Source organism: Taudactylus pleione, unplaced genomic scaffold (assembly GCF_031769625.1).
Source record: "Taudactylus pleione unplaced genomic scaffold, aTauple2 ptg000520l, whole genome shotgun sequence".
NCBI classification, from domain to species: domain Eukaryota; kingdom Metazoa; phylum Chordata; class Amphibia; order Anura; family Myobatrachidae; genus Taudactylus; species Taudactylus pleione.
In genome coordinates, this window is record NW_028284922.1 from 9,617,293 (window position 1) to 9,629,510 (window position 12,218).

The window sequence follows — 12,218 nt, forward strand, 5'->3', positions numbered from 1 at the left end:
ATTGCTATCTGTAGGTTTGTGATAGACGGATGTACTAAATTGAGAACCTGACCACACAATGTTGATATCCAAGTAGTGCACATTGCTGGAACTTTGTTCAAATGTGAACGTGATGTGGTTATGCAAGTTTATATGAGTCATAGCATTAATAAAATCTGTTTCAGTTCCTGACCATAGGACCATAATGTCGTCGATGTAACGGATGTAAAACACCAAAGATTTGTTGAACTCAGGATTATTCAATAAAAATGTTCCTTCTCTACAGAAAACATGTATACATTGGCCAAAGATGGAGCTACATGCGAGCCCATAGCGCAGCCTTTCTTCTGCAAGAAAAATTTGTTGTCAAATAAAAAGTAATTGTTGTTCAAAGTCTGTTTCAAAAGACATATGTAGAAATCAATGTTTGGTCCATGATAATCCTGATGTGACTTCAAAAAAGATTCCATGCAATCACATCCATCTTGTTGTGGAATGCTTGTATATAACGAGTTTACGTCTATAGTACATAGAAGTAAATCATGTGGAAGATCGTTTAAATTGCCAAGTTTTTCCAATAGTGAATTAGAATCTTTTAAAAAGGTGGGTTCCTTACCAATCAACGGTTGTACATAGAAATCTAAAAATTGTGATATCTTACTGTACAGGCTGTCCCTGGCTGAGATGATGGGACGACCAGGGGGGGCAGATAAAGACTTGTGTATTTTTGGTAATGTGTAGAGTAAAGGAGTGATGGGTTTATCAACTGTAAGAAATTGCATGGTATCTTTAGTTATAATGCCATTCAAAAGTGCTTGTGCAAGGCAGTCATCTAGTTCTTTTTTGAATTTCAACACTGGATCAGAACCTAAGGGTAAATATGTCTCCGTGTCGCCTAATTGGCGATAAATTTTTTTTATGTACTGTAGTTTGTCTTGAATAACGATAGCTCCCCCTTTATCTGCAGACCGAATAATGATAGAGTCATCATTACTCAGAGAGATAAGGGCTTGGTATTCGTTTTTGGTAAGATTATGCTGTATGGAGTGCCTGCCTTTGTACTGTGTGGAAACTTCATAATCCAACAATCTAATAAAGCTTTTGATGGAAGCATTGTTAGAGGCAGGATCAAAAGATGATGTGGTTCTGAAGGGAGTAGTATCAGTAGATGGTAAAGTGATATCTGAATTACTAAAAAATTCTTTGAGTTTGAGACTTCTATTCAATCTCCACAGGTCCTTTTTCCAGTTGAAGCTATTGAAAGAACAAGTTGGATTAAAGGTTAAACCTTTCTGTAATAATTTAGATTCTGCCATGTTGAGTGTCTTACTAGATAGGTTTACCACTATGTTGTTTTCTTGTACACTTTTTTGCCTCGACCCCTGTTTCCCCCGTCTAGTGTGGGACCGTTTCCTTTTCTTGTGCGTGTTGCTACCCCTAAAGGGGGACGCTGTGTGACTGTGAGTGAAGTAGAAGGAAAATCCTGGTCACTTTGTGATGAGTTTGCACCACTAGATTCTTCGGTGTCTAAAAAGCGTCTGGGAGTTCTAAAGCGGGTTCTTTGGGGCCTAGAATTTAATGTTCTGCCAGTGGCCCAGGAGTAAACTCTCTGTTCCTGATAATCAATAGTCACTTTGGCCAGTTTCTCCTTTTTGTATTTAATCAAATTTTTCTTGTAATCTTCCACCTGAATGCTTAATTTTTCAAGCCAATTGTTGGAACTGTCTGTTGAAAGACAAGCTTTATGTGCACTCTCAAAATTTTTAATTTTATCCCGAATATTGCTGAGTTCCTTGCCAGATTCTTCTATGACCAATAATATTAGATCGAGGGAACATTTATTAAGGACAGCAACCCATCTTCTACAGAAATCTACATTATTTCTGCCTATAGTCGGGATATTTTTAATCCTAAATCCTCTCGGAATTTTACGCTCCTTGTGGTAGTCAGAAAGGTTAACTCCGTGTAAATAGTAATCTAACTCCTTTTTCTTGAGTTTGAGTAATTGAACATATAATTCATCTGCAGAGGAGGCACCTGCAGTGTTCAATAAAGTGTCTTTGAAGTAAAGATTCTCCGCTTCGGACTCACTGAAACTTAATATCTCACCTATAGGTAGTTGTATGTTAAGAAAACCACTCCCGTCAGTTGGAGTTGTGGTAGCCCCTTTGTTGATTTGAGACATAACCAATATGATGTAGAGTCAAAAGGATATTATTGACGGACAACAAAAATTAATCTTAATGAAAAAGTCAATACAATAATAGTGGTATGAATGTAGTTGCAGAAAACTGATTGTAACCATATGCAAAGTCAAATCCAAGGTGTTCCAAAGAAATAATCAACAGGTTTATAAAGCAGCTTACAAAAACAGAGTAAAACAAAGTCCATAGAACTACCCTAAACCAAGAAAAAATGTGAGGAAAAAATTAAAGATAACTTAAAAAAATATATATATTTACACGATGTTCTGATTGATAAGTAGAGTAAATGAAAAGAAGGGGTGCCATGCAATCCAAATGAATGAAAAAAAATCCTAACCAATTGGAAAAATATATTGAAATAAAGCCGGCACTCCACAGGTTATATGAAATACTGGTGCCTGGGTGCCATCTGATGGTCTAAACAGGCCAAAATGTATACATGCAATAAACAGCGGCACTCACAGGACTTGCAAAGAAGACTCCAGACTCCCAAGGTCAAGTTCAACGTTTCAGTCAAACGACTTTTATCAAGAACCATAGAACAATGAAAAGGTACATACCTATATATCAGCATACATCCCATAGTGACAAAACGTGTAACCTGCCCAGCGACTCCCGCCGGATGAAATGACGTCATCAAAGCGGGACCCGCCTCCTCTTGATGATGCGGCCATCAGACGCATTGTTGCCATAGTGATGCTCCACAACAACGGAGCTCACTACGTGCAGGCGTCAGGCCGATCATGTGACCAGCCCCGCAACTGACCAGTAAGGTCCGTTTACTGTGTGTCAGACGGGGGTGGTAACAGAGAACATAGCGCATGCAGTGAATGGTAACTAAGGAAACCAATGTAAACAGCGCTGCGAACAAAAACAGCACAATTAAATGCAATGAAATAAACAAACTGCATGCTCCCCTATATGTTGAAGCGGGTACCTGGGCAGGCTATAATCATGTGTGAAAAACCAAGTGGTGTTACCATGACAGTAGGTGCTCATGAACAATAGTGGTGACAATAAAAATATGAAATAGTGAACATTGTACTCACAATAAAGCGGCCATAAACCTGTGCACACATTTTTACATATACATAAACTGAAAAAACTATAAACTCTGGAAACACCGGGTAAGGATGACAAAGAGATCTGAAATCCATGTACTGTGGAAAGTAATCTACTGACTAAGTAAATCTAGGTAGGTTATGCATATGCAAAACATAAGGCTCAATAAGTCTAAATGCAAAAAACAAAGAGGAGTTAGAAGTAACCGCTGAAAACATGAGTTCATCGTATGAACACCATGTTAAAAATGCTTACAATATACATTGTGGATCTCCCAATGTCAAGGTTTTACTAATATGCCCCATATGACATGTCAAGGATCAATAGTGAGTCAAAATCCATCAGGTCTTATGAAAAGAATGAATGTCCATACCACACCAGTGGTAGCTATTCAACCTGTGAAGAGAATATATAATTAATCCCTCCAACAAAAATAATAATAAAGTAAAGGAATCTATATTCGATATGAATAAAGAGAAGAAGACAGAAAAAAGAACAACCTGAGTAAAGAGACAGAAAATATACAATGGATGGAACAGATGTGAGACGACTAAGGATCTCAGTATGTTACAGCACCAGGTATTCCATGGAGGTCTCCCATCCAAGTACTAATCTGGCCTACACTGCTTAGCTTCCAAGATCTGACGGTATAAGGCGTATCCAGTGTAGTATGACTGTAACAAAAATGTATACAATCCAAATTATTAAGTCCTTGATCACTCTGAACCTACCATCTAAGATCATAGGGAAATGAGAAAAGAACAAACCATAAAAAGAAGATGAATAAACAAAGAAAAGAATGAGGAATTGGAAAAAACCAAAACAGATTGTAAGACCATCAAGAAAGAACATGGGATAATGGGTAATAAATGCCCAGTAAGTAGTTGCAGGGTCAATAGACTCTGACAAATAATGAATGTGGTCTCATTTTCAAAAGAAACATGAGAAAGATAATTGTTCATTGAGTCCATGAGGAGATACAGTGTTCATCTTGTGGATCCAAAACACCTCACGTTGTAGAAGTTTCTTTTCACGGTCACCTCCCCTTTTGTTGGGTGGAATATGGTCGATGAATTTGTATACCAAACTCGATAAAGGATGTCTTGAATTCTTAAAATGGCGGGCCACCGGCTGGTCGATTTCTTTACCTTCAAGGGCCTGTCTTATGGCAGATCTGTGTTGAGCCATTCTGGTTTTGGCTGTGCATGTAGTTTTTCCAATGTAGACCAGACTGCAAGGACATCGGATCATATATATAATGTATTTGGAGGAACATGTTAAAACATGATTTATTGGTATGCGTTTCCCTGAGTGAGGATGTGCGACATCCGGACCTGTCTCTAAAAAACTGCAAGTGGTACAACCTGTGCATCGGTAACATCCAGGTTTTTTAGCCAGAAAATGCTGTTCACTTTTGCGCGGACCATAATTTACATCATTATGGACTAGCCAATCTTTCAGGTTCCTACCCCGTTTATATCCAAGCATAATTCTGGAATTCCTCAATGGTTTAATAGAGTCATCAGTATTGATGATGGGCCAAAGGCGTTTTGAAGTGGAATTGATGAATTTACTGGCAATGTTATGTTGGTTAATGAATAACATGGTGTTCGTATTTTTCGATGTGGAAACATTAAGTACAGAAGTCTGTTTATTCCGTTCAATAGCTCTCTGTTTAGCTAAATGAAGATCTTTCTGTTTGTATCCACATTGTATGAATTTTACAATCATGTTGTCAATTTCTTTGTCTGCAAGCTGTGGATCACTTGTGATTCTGAGTGCTCTTAGGAATTGTGAATATGGAAGACTCCTTTTGAGTGAAGTAGGGTGATGGCTTTGTGCATGCAATAAAGTATTGCTATCTGTAGGTTTGTGATAGACGGATGTACTAAATTGAGAACCTGACCACACAATGTTGATATCCAAGTAGTGCACATTGCTGGAACTTTGTTCAAATGTGAACGTGATGTGGTTATGCAAGTTTATATGAGTCATAGCATTAATAAAATCTGTTTCAGTTCCTGACCATAGGACCATAATGTCGTCGATGTAACGGATGTAAAACACCAAAGATTTGTTGAACTCAGGATTATTCAATAAAAATGTTCCTTCTCTACAGAAAACATGTATACATTGGCCAAAGATGGAGCTACATGCGAGCCCATAGCGCAGCCTTTCTTCTGCAAGAAAAATTTGTTGTCAAATAAAAAGTAATTGTTGTTCAAAGTCTGTTTCAAAAGACATATGTAGAAATCAATGTTTGGTCCATGATAATCCTGATGTGACTTCAAAAAAGATTCCATGCAATCACATCCATCTTGTTGTGGAATGCTTGTATATAACGAGTTTACGTCTATAGTACATAGAAGTAAATCATGTGGAAGATCGTTTAAATTGCCAAGTTTTTCCAATAGTGAATTAGAATCTTTTAAAAAGGTGGGTTCCTTACCAATCAACGGTTGTACATAGAAATCTAAAAATTGTGATATCTTACTGTACAGGCTGTCCCTGGCTGAGATGATGGGACGACCAGGGGGGGCAGATAAAGACTTGTGTATTTTTGGTAATGTGTAGAGTAAAGGAGTGATGGGTTTATCAACTGTAAGAAATTGCATGGTATCTTTAGTTATAATGCCATTCAAAAGTGCTTGTGCAAGGCAGTCATCTAGTTCTTTTTTGAATTTCAACACTGGATCAGAACCTAAGGGTAAATATGTCTCCGTGTCGCCTAATTGGCGATAAATTTTTTTTATGTACTGTTGTTTGTCTTGAATAACGATAGCTCCCCCTTTATCTGCAGACCGAATAATGATAGAGTCATCATTACTCAGAGAGATAAGGGCTTGGTATTCGTTTTTGGTAAGATTATGCTGTATGGAGTGCCTGCCTTTGTACTGTGTGGAAACTTCATAATCCAACAATCTAATAAAGCTTTTGATGGAAGCATTGTTAGAGGCAGGATCAAAAGATGATGTGGTTCTGAAGGGAGTAGTATCAGTAGATGGTAAAGTGATATCTGAATTACTAAAAAATTCTTTGAGTTTGAGACTTCTATTCAATCTCCACAGGTCCTTTTTCCAGTTGAAGCTATTGAAAGAACAAGTTGGATTAAAGGTTAAACCTTTCTGTAATAATTTAGATTCTGCCATGTTGAGTGTCTTACTAGATAGGTTTACCACTATGTTGTTTTCTTGTACACTTTTTTGCCTCGACCCCTGTTTCCCCCGTCTAGTGTGGGACCGTTTCCTTTTCTTGCACGTGTTGCTACCCCTAAAGGGGGACGCTGTGTGACTGTGAGTGAAGTAGAAGGAAAATCCTGGTCACTTTGTGATGAGTTTGCACCACTAGATTCTTCGGTGTCTAAAAAGCGTCTGGGAGTTCTAAAGCGGGTTCTTTGGGGCCTAGAATTTAATGTTCTGCCAGTGGCCCAGGAGTAAACTCTCTGTTCCTGATAATCAATAGTCACTTTGGCCAGTTTCTCCTTTTTGTATTTAATCAAATTTTTCTTGTAATCTTCCACCTGAATGCTTAATTTTTCAAGCCAATTGTTGGAACTGTCTGTTGAAAGACAAGCTTTATGTGCACTCTCAAAATTTTTAATTTTATCCCGAATATTGCTGAGTTCCTTGCCAGATTCTTCTATGACCAATAATATTAGATCGTGGGAACATTTATTAAGGACAGCAACCCATCTTCTACAGAAATCTACATTATTTCTGCCTATAGTCGGGATATTTTTAATCCTAAATCCTCTCGGAATTTTACGCTCCTTGTGGTAGTCAGAAAGGTTAACTCCGTGTAAATAGTAATCTAACTCCTTTTTCTTGAGTTTGAGTAATTGAACATATAATTCATCTGCAGAGGAGGCACCTGCAGTGTTCAAAAAAGTGTCTTTGAAGTAAAGATTCTCCGCTTCGGACTCACTGAAACTTAATATCTCACCTATAGGTAGTTGTATGTTAAGAAAACCACTCCCGTCAGTTGGAGTTGTGGTAGCCCCTTTGTTGATTTGAGACATAACCAATATGATGTAGAGTCAAAAGGATATTATTGACGGACAACAAAAATTAATCTTAATGAAAAAGTCAATACAATAATAGTGGTATGAATGTAGTTGCAGAAAACTGATTGTAACCATATGCAAAGTCAAATCCAAGGTGTTCCAAAGAAATAATCAACAGGTTTATAAAGCAGCTTACAAAAACAGAGTAAAACAAAGTCCATAGAACTACCCTAAACCAAGAAAAAATGTGAGGAAAAAATTAAAGATAACTTAAAAAAATATATATATTTACACGATGTTCTGATTGATAAGTAGAGTAAATGAAAAGAAGGGGTGCCATGCAATCCAAATGAATGAAAAAAAATCCTAACCAATTGGAAAAATATATTGAAATAAAGCCGGCACTCCACAGGTTATATGAAATACTGGTGCCTGGGTGCCATCTGATGGTCTAAACAGGCCAAAATGTATACATGCAATAAACAGCGGCACTCACAGGACTTGCAAAGAAGACTCCAGACTCCCAAGGTCAAGTTCAACGTTTCAGTCAAACGACTTTTATCAAGAACCATAGAACAATGAAAAGGTACATACCTATATACCAGCATACATCCCATAGTGACAAAACGTGTAACCTGCCCAGCGACTCCCGCCGGATGAAATGACGTCATCAAAGCGGGACCCGCCTCCTCTTGATGATGCGGCCATCAGACGCATTGTTGCCATAGTGATGCTCCACAACAACGGAGCTCACTACGTGCAGGCGTCAGGCCGATCATGTGACCAGCCCCGCAACTGACCAGTAAGGTCCGTTTACTGTGTGTCAGACGGGGGTGGTAACAGAGAACATAGCGCATGCAGTGAACGGTAACTAAGGAAACCAATGTAAACAGCGCTGCGAACAAAAACAGCACAATTAAATGCAATGAAATAAACAAACTGCATGCTCCCCTATATGTTGAAGCGGGTACCTGGGCAGGCTATAATCATGTGTGAAAAACCAAGTGGTGTTACCATGACAGTAGGTGCTCATGAACGATAGTGGTGACAATAAAAATATGAAATAGTGAACATTGTACTCACAATAAAGCGGCCATAAACCTGTGCACACATTTTTACATATACATAAACTGAAAAAACTATAAACTCTGGAAACACCGGGTAAGGATGACAAAGAGATCTGAAATCCATGTACTGTGGAAAGTAATCTACTGACTAAGTAAATCTAGGTAGGTTATGCATATGCAAAACATAAGGCTCAATAAGTCTAAATGCAAAAAACAAAGAGGAGTTAGAAGTAACCGCTGAAAACATGAGTTCATCGAATGAACACCATGTTAAAAATGCTTACAATATACATTGTGGATCTCCCAATGTCAAGGTTTTACTAATATGCCCCATATGACATGTCAAGGAGCAATAGTGAGTCAAAATCCATCAGGTCTTATGAAAAGAATGAATGTCCATACCACACCAGTGGTAGCTATTCAACCTGTGAAGAGAATATATAATTAATCCCTCCAACAAAAATAATAATAAAGTAAAGGAATCTATATTCGATATGAATAAAGAGAAGAAGACAGAAAAAAGAACAACCTGAGTAAAGAGACAGAAAATATACAATGGATGGAACAGATGTGAGACGACTAAGGATCTCAGTATGTTACAGCACCAGGTATTCCATGGAGGTCTCCCATCCAAGTACTAATCTGGCCTACACTGCTTAGCTTCCAAGATCTGACGGTATAAGGCGTATCCAGTGTAGTATGACTGTAACAAAGATGTATACAATCCAAATTATTAAGTCCTTGATCACTCTGAACCTACCATCTAAGATCATAGGGAAATGAGAAAAGAACAAACCATAAAAAGAAGATGAATAAACAAAGAAAAGAATGAGGAATTGGAAAAAACCAAAACAGATTGTAAGACCATCAAGAAAGAACATGGGATAATGGGTAATAAATGCCCAGTAAGTAGTTGCAGGGTCAATAGACTCTGACAAATAATGAATGTGGTCTCATTTTCAAAAGAAACATGAGAAAGATAATTGTTCATTGAGTCCATGAGGAGATACAGTGTTCATCTTATGGATCCAAAACACCTCACGTTGTAGAAGTTTCTTTTCACGGTCACCTCCCCTTTTGTTGGGTGGAATATGGTCGATGAATTTGTATACCAAACTCGATAAAGGATGTCTTGAATTCTTAAAATGGCGGGCCACCGGCTGGTCGATTTCTTTACCTTCAAGGGCCTGTCTTATGGCAGATCTGTGTTGAGCCATTCTGGTTTTGGCTGTGCATGTAGTTTTTCCAATGTAGACCAGACTGCAAGGACATCGGATCATATATATAATGTATTTGGAGGAACATGTTAAAACATGATTTATTGGTATGCGTTTCCCTGAGTGAGGATGTGCGACATCCGGACCTGTCTCTAAAAAACTGCAAGTGGTACAACCTGTGCATCGGTAACATCCGGGTTTTTTAGCCAGAAAATGCTGTTCACTTTTGCGCGGACCATAATTTACATCATTATGGACTAGCCAATCTTTCAGGTTCCTACCCCGTTTATATCCAAGCATAATTCTGGAATTCCTCAATGGTTTAATAGAGTCATCAGTATTGATGATGGGCCAAAGGCGTTTTGAAGTGGAATTGATGAATTTACTGGCAATGTTATGTTGGTTAATGAATAACATGGTGTTCGTATTTTTCGATGTGGAAACATTAAGTACAGAAGTCTGTTTATTCCGTTCAATAGCTCTCTGTTTAGCTAAATGAAGATCTTTCTGTTTGTATCCACATTGTATGAATTTTACAATCATGTTGTCAATTTCTTTGTCTGCAAGCTGTGGATCACTTGTGATTCTGAGTGCTCTTAGGAATTGTGAATATGGAAGACTCCTTTTGAGTGAAGTAGGGTGATGGCTTTGTGCATGCAATAAAGTATTGCTATCTGTAGGTTTGTGATAGACGGATGTACTAAATTGAGAACCTGACCACACAATGTTGATATCCAAGTAGTGCACATTGCTGGAACTTTGTTCAAATGTGAACGTGATGTGGTTATGCAAGTTTATATGAGTCATAGCATTAATAAAATCTGTTTCAGTTCCTGACCATAGGACCATAATGTCGTCGATGTAACGGATGTAAAACACCAAAGATTTGTTGAACTCAGGATTATTCAATAAAAATGTTCCTTCTCTACAGAAAACATGTATACATTGGCCAAAGATGGAGCTACATGCGAGCCCATAGTGCAGCCTTTCTTCTGCAAGAAAAATTTGTTGTCAAATAAAAAGTAATTGTTGTTCAAAGTCTGTTTCAAAAGACATATGTAGAAATCAATGTTTGGTCCATGATAATCCTGATGTGACTTCAAAAAAGATTCCATGCAATCACATCCATCTTGTTGTGGAATGCTTGTATATAACGAGTTTACGTCTATAGTACATAGAAGTAAATCATGTGGAAGATCGTTTAAATTGCCAAGTTTTTCCAATAGTGAATTAGAATCTTTTAAAAAGGTGGGTTCCTTACCAATCAACGGTTGTACATAGAAATCTAAAAATTGTGATATCTTACTGTACAGGCTGTCCCTGGCTGAGATGATGGGACGACCAGGGGGGGCAGATAAAGACTTGTGTATTTTTGGTAATGTGTAGAGTAAAGGAGTGATGGGTTTATCAACTGTAAGAAATTGCATGGTATCTTTAGTTATAATGCCATTCAAAAGTGCTTGTGCAAGGCAGTCATCTAGTTCTTTTTTGAATTTCAACACTGGATCAGAACCTAAGGGTAAATATGTCTCCGTGTCGCCTAATTGGCGATAAATTTTTTTTATGTACTGTTGTTTGTCTTGAATAACGATAGCTCCCCCTTTATCTGCAGACCGAATAATGATAGAGTCATCATTACTCAGAGAGATAAGGGCTTGGTATTCGTTTTTGGTAAGATTATGCTGTATGGAGTGCCTGCCTTTGTACTGTGTGGAAACTTCATAATCCAACAATCTAATAAAGCTTTTGATGGAAGCATTGTTAGAGGCAGGATCAAAAGATGATGTGGTTCTGAAGGGAGTAGTATCAGTAGATGGTAAAGTGATATCTGAATTACTAAAAAATTCTTTGAGTTTGAGACTTCTATTCAATCTCCACAGGTCCTTTTTCCAGTTGAAGCTATTGAAAGAACAAGTTGGATTAAAGGTTAAACCTTTCTGTAATAATTTAGATTCTGCCATGTTGAGTGTCTTACTAGATAGGTTTACCACTATGTTGTTTTCTTGTACACTTTTTTGCCTCGACCCCTGTTTCCCCCGTCTAGTGTGGGACCGTTTCCTTTTCTTGCACGTGTTGCTACCCCTAAAGGGGGACGCTGTGTGACTGTGAGTGAAGTAGAAGGAAAATCCTGGTCACTTTGTGATGAGTTTGCACCACTAGATTCTTCGGTGTCTAAAAAGCGTCTGGGAGTTCTAAAGCGGGTTCTTTGGGGCCTAGAATTTAATGTTCTGCCAGTGGCCCAGGAGTAAACTCTCTGTTCCTGATAATCAATAGTCACTTTGGCCAGTTTCTCCTTTTTGTATTTAATCAAATTTTTCTTGTAATCTTCCACCTGAATGCTTAATTTTTCAAGCCAATTGTTGGAACTGTCTGTTGAAAGACAAGCTTTATGTGCACTCTCAAAATTTTTAATTTTATCCCGAATATTGCTGAGTTCCTTGCCAGATTCTTCTATGACCAATAATATTAGATCGAGGGAACATTTATTAAGGACAGCAACCCATCTTCTACAGAAATCTACATTATTTCTGCCTATAGTCGGGATATTTTTAATCCTAAATCCTCTCGGAATTTTACGCTCCTTGTGGTAGTCAGAAAGGTTAACTCCGTGTAAATAGTAATCTAACTCCTTTTTCTTGAGTTTGAGTAATTGAACATATAATTCATCTGCAGAGGAGGCACCTGC

General features: G+C 38.0%; 2 pseudogenes; both read right to left on the minus strand.

The window, feature by feature from the left end:
- Positions 1-3,809: 3,809 nt before the first annotated feature.
- Positions 3,810-3,927, minus strand: LOC148501349 (5S ribosomal RNA; annotated as a pseudogene).
- A 4,981-nt stretch (positions 3,928-8,908) lies between these two features.
- LOC148501350 (5S ribosomal RNA) lies at positions 8,909-9,026 on the minus strand (annotated as a pseudogene).
- Positions 9,027-12,218: the final 3,192 nt, after the last annotated feature.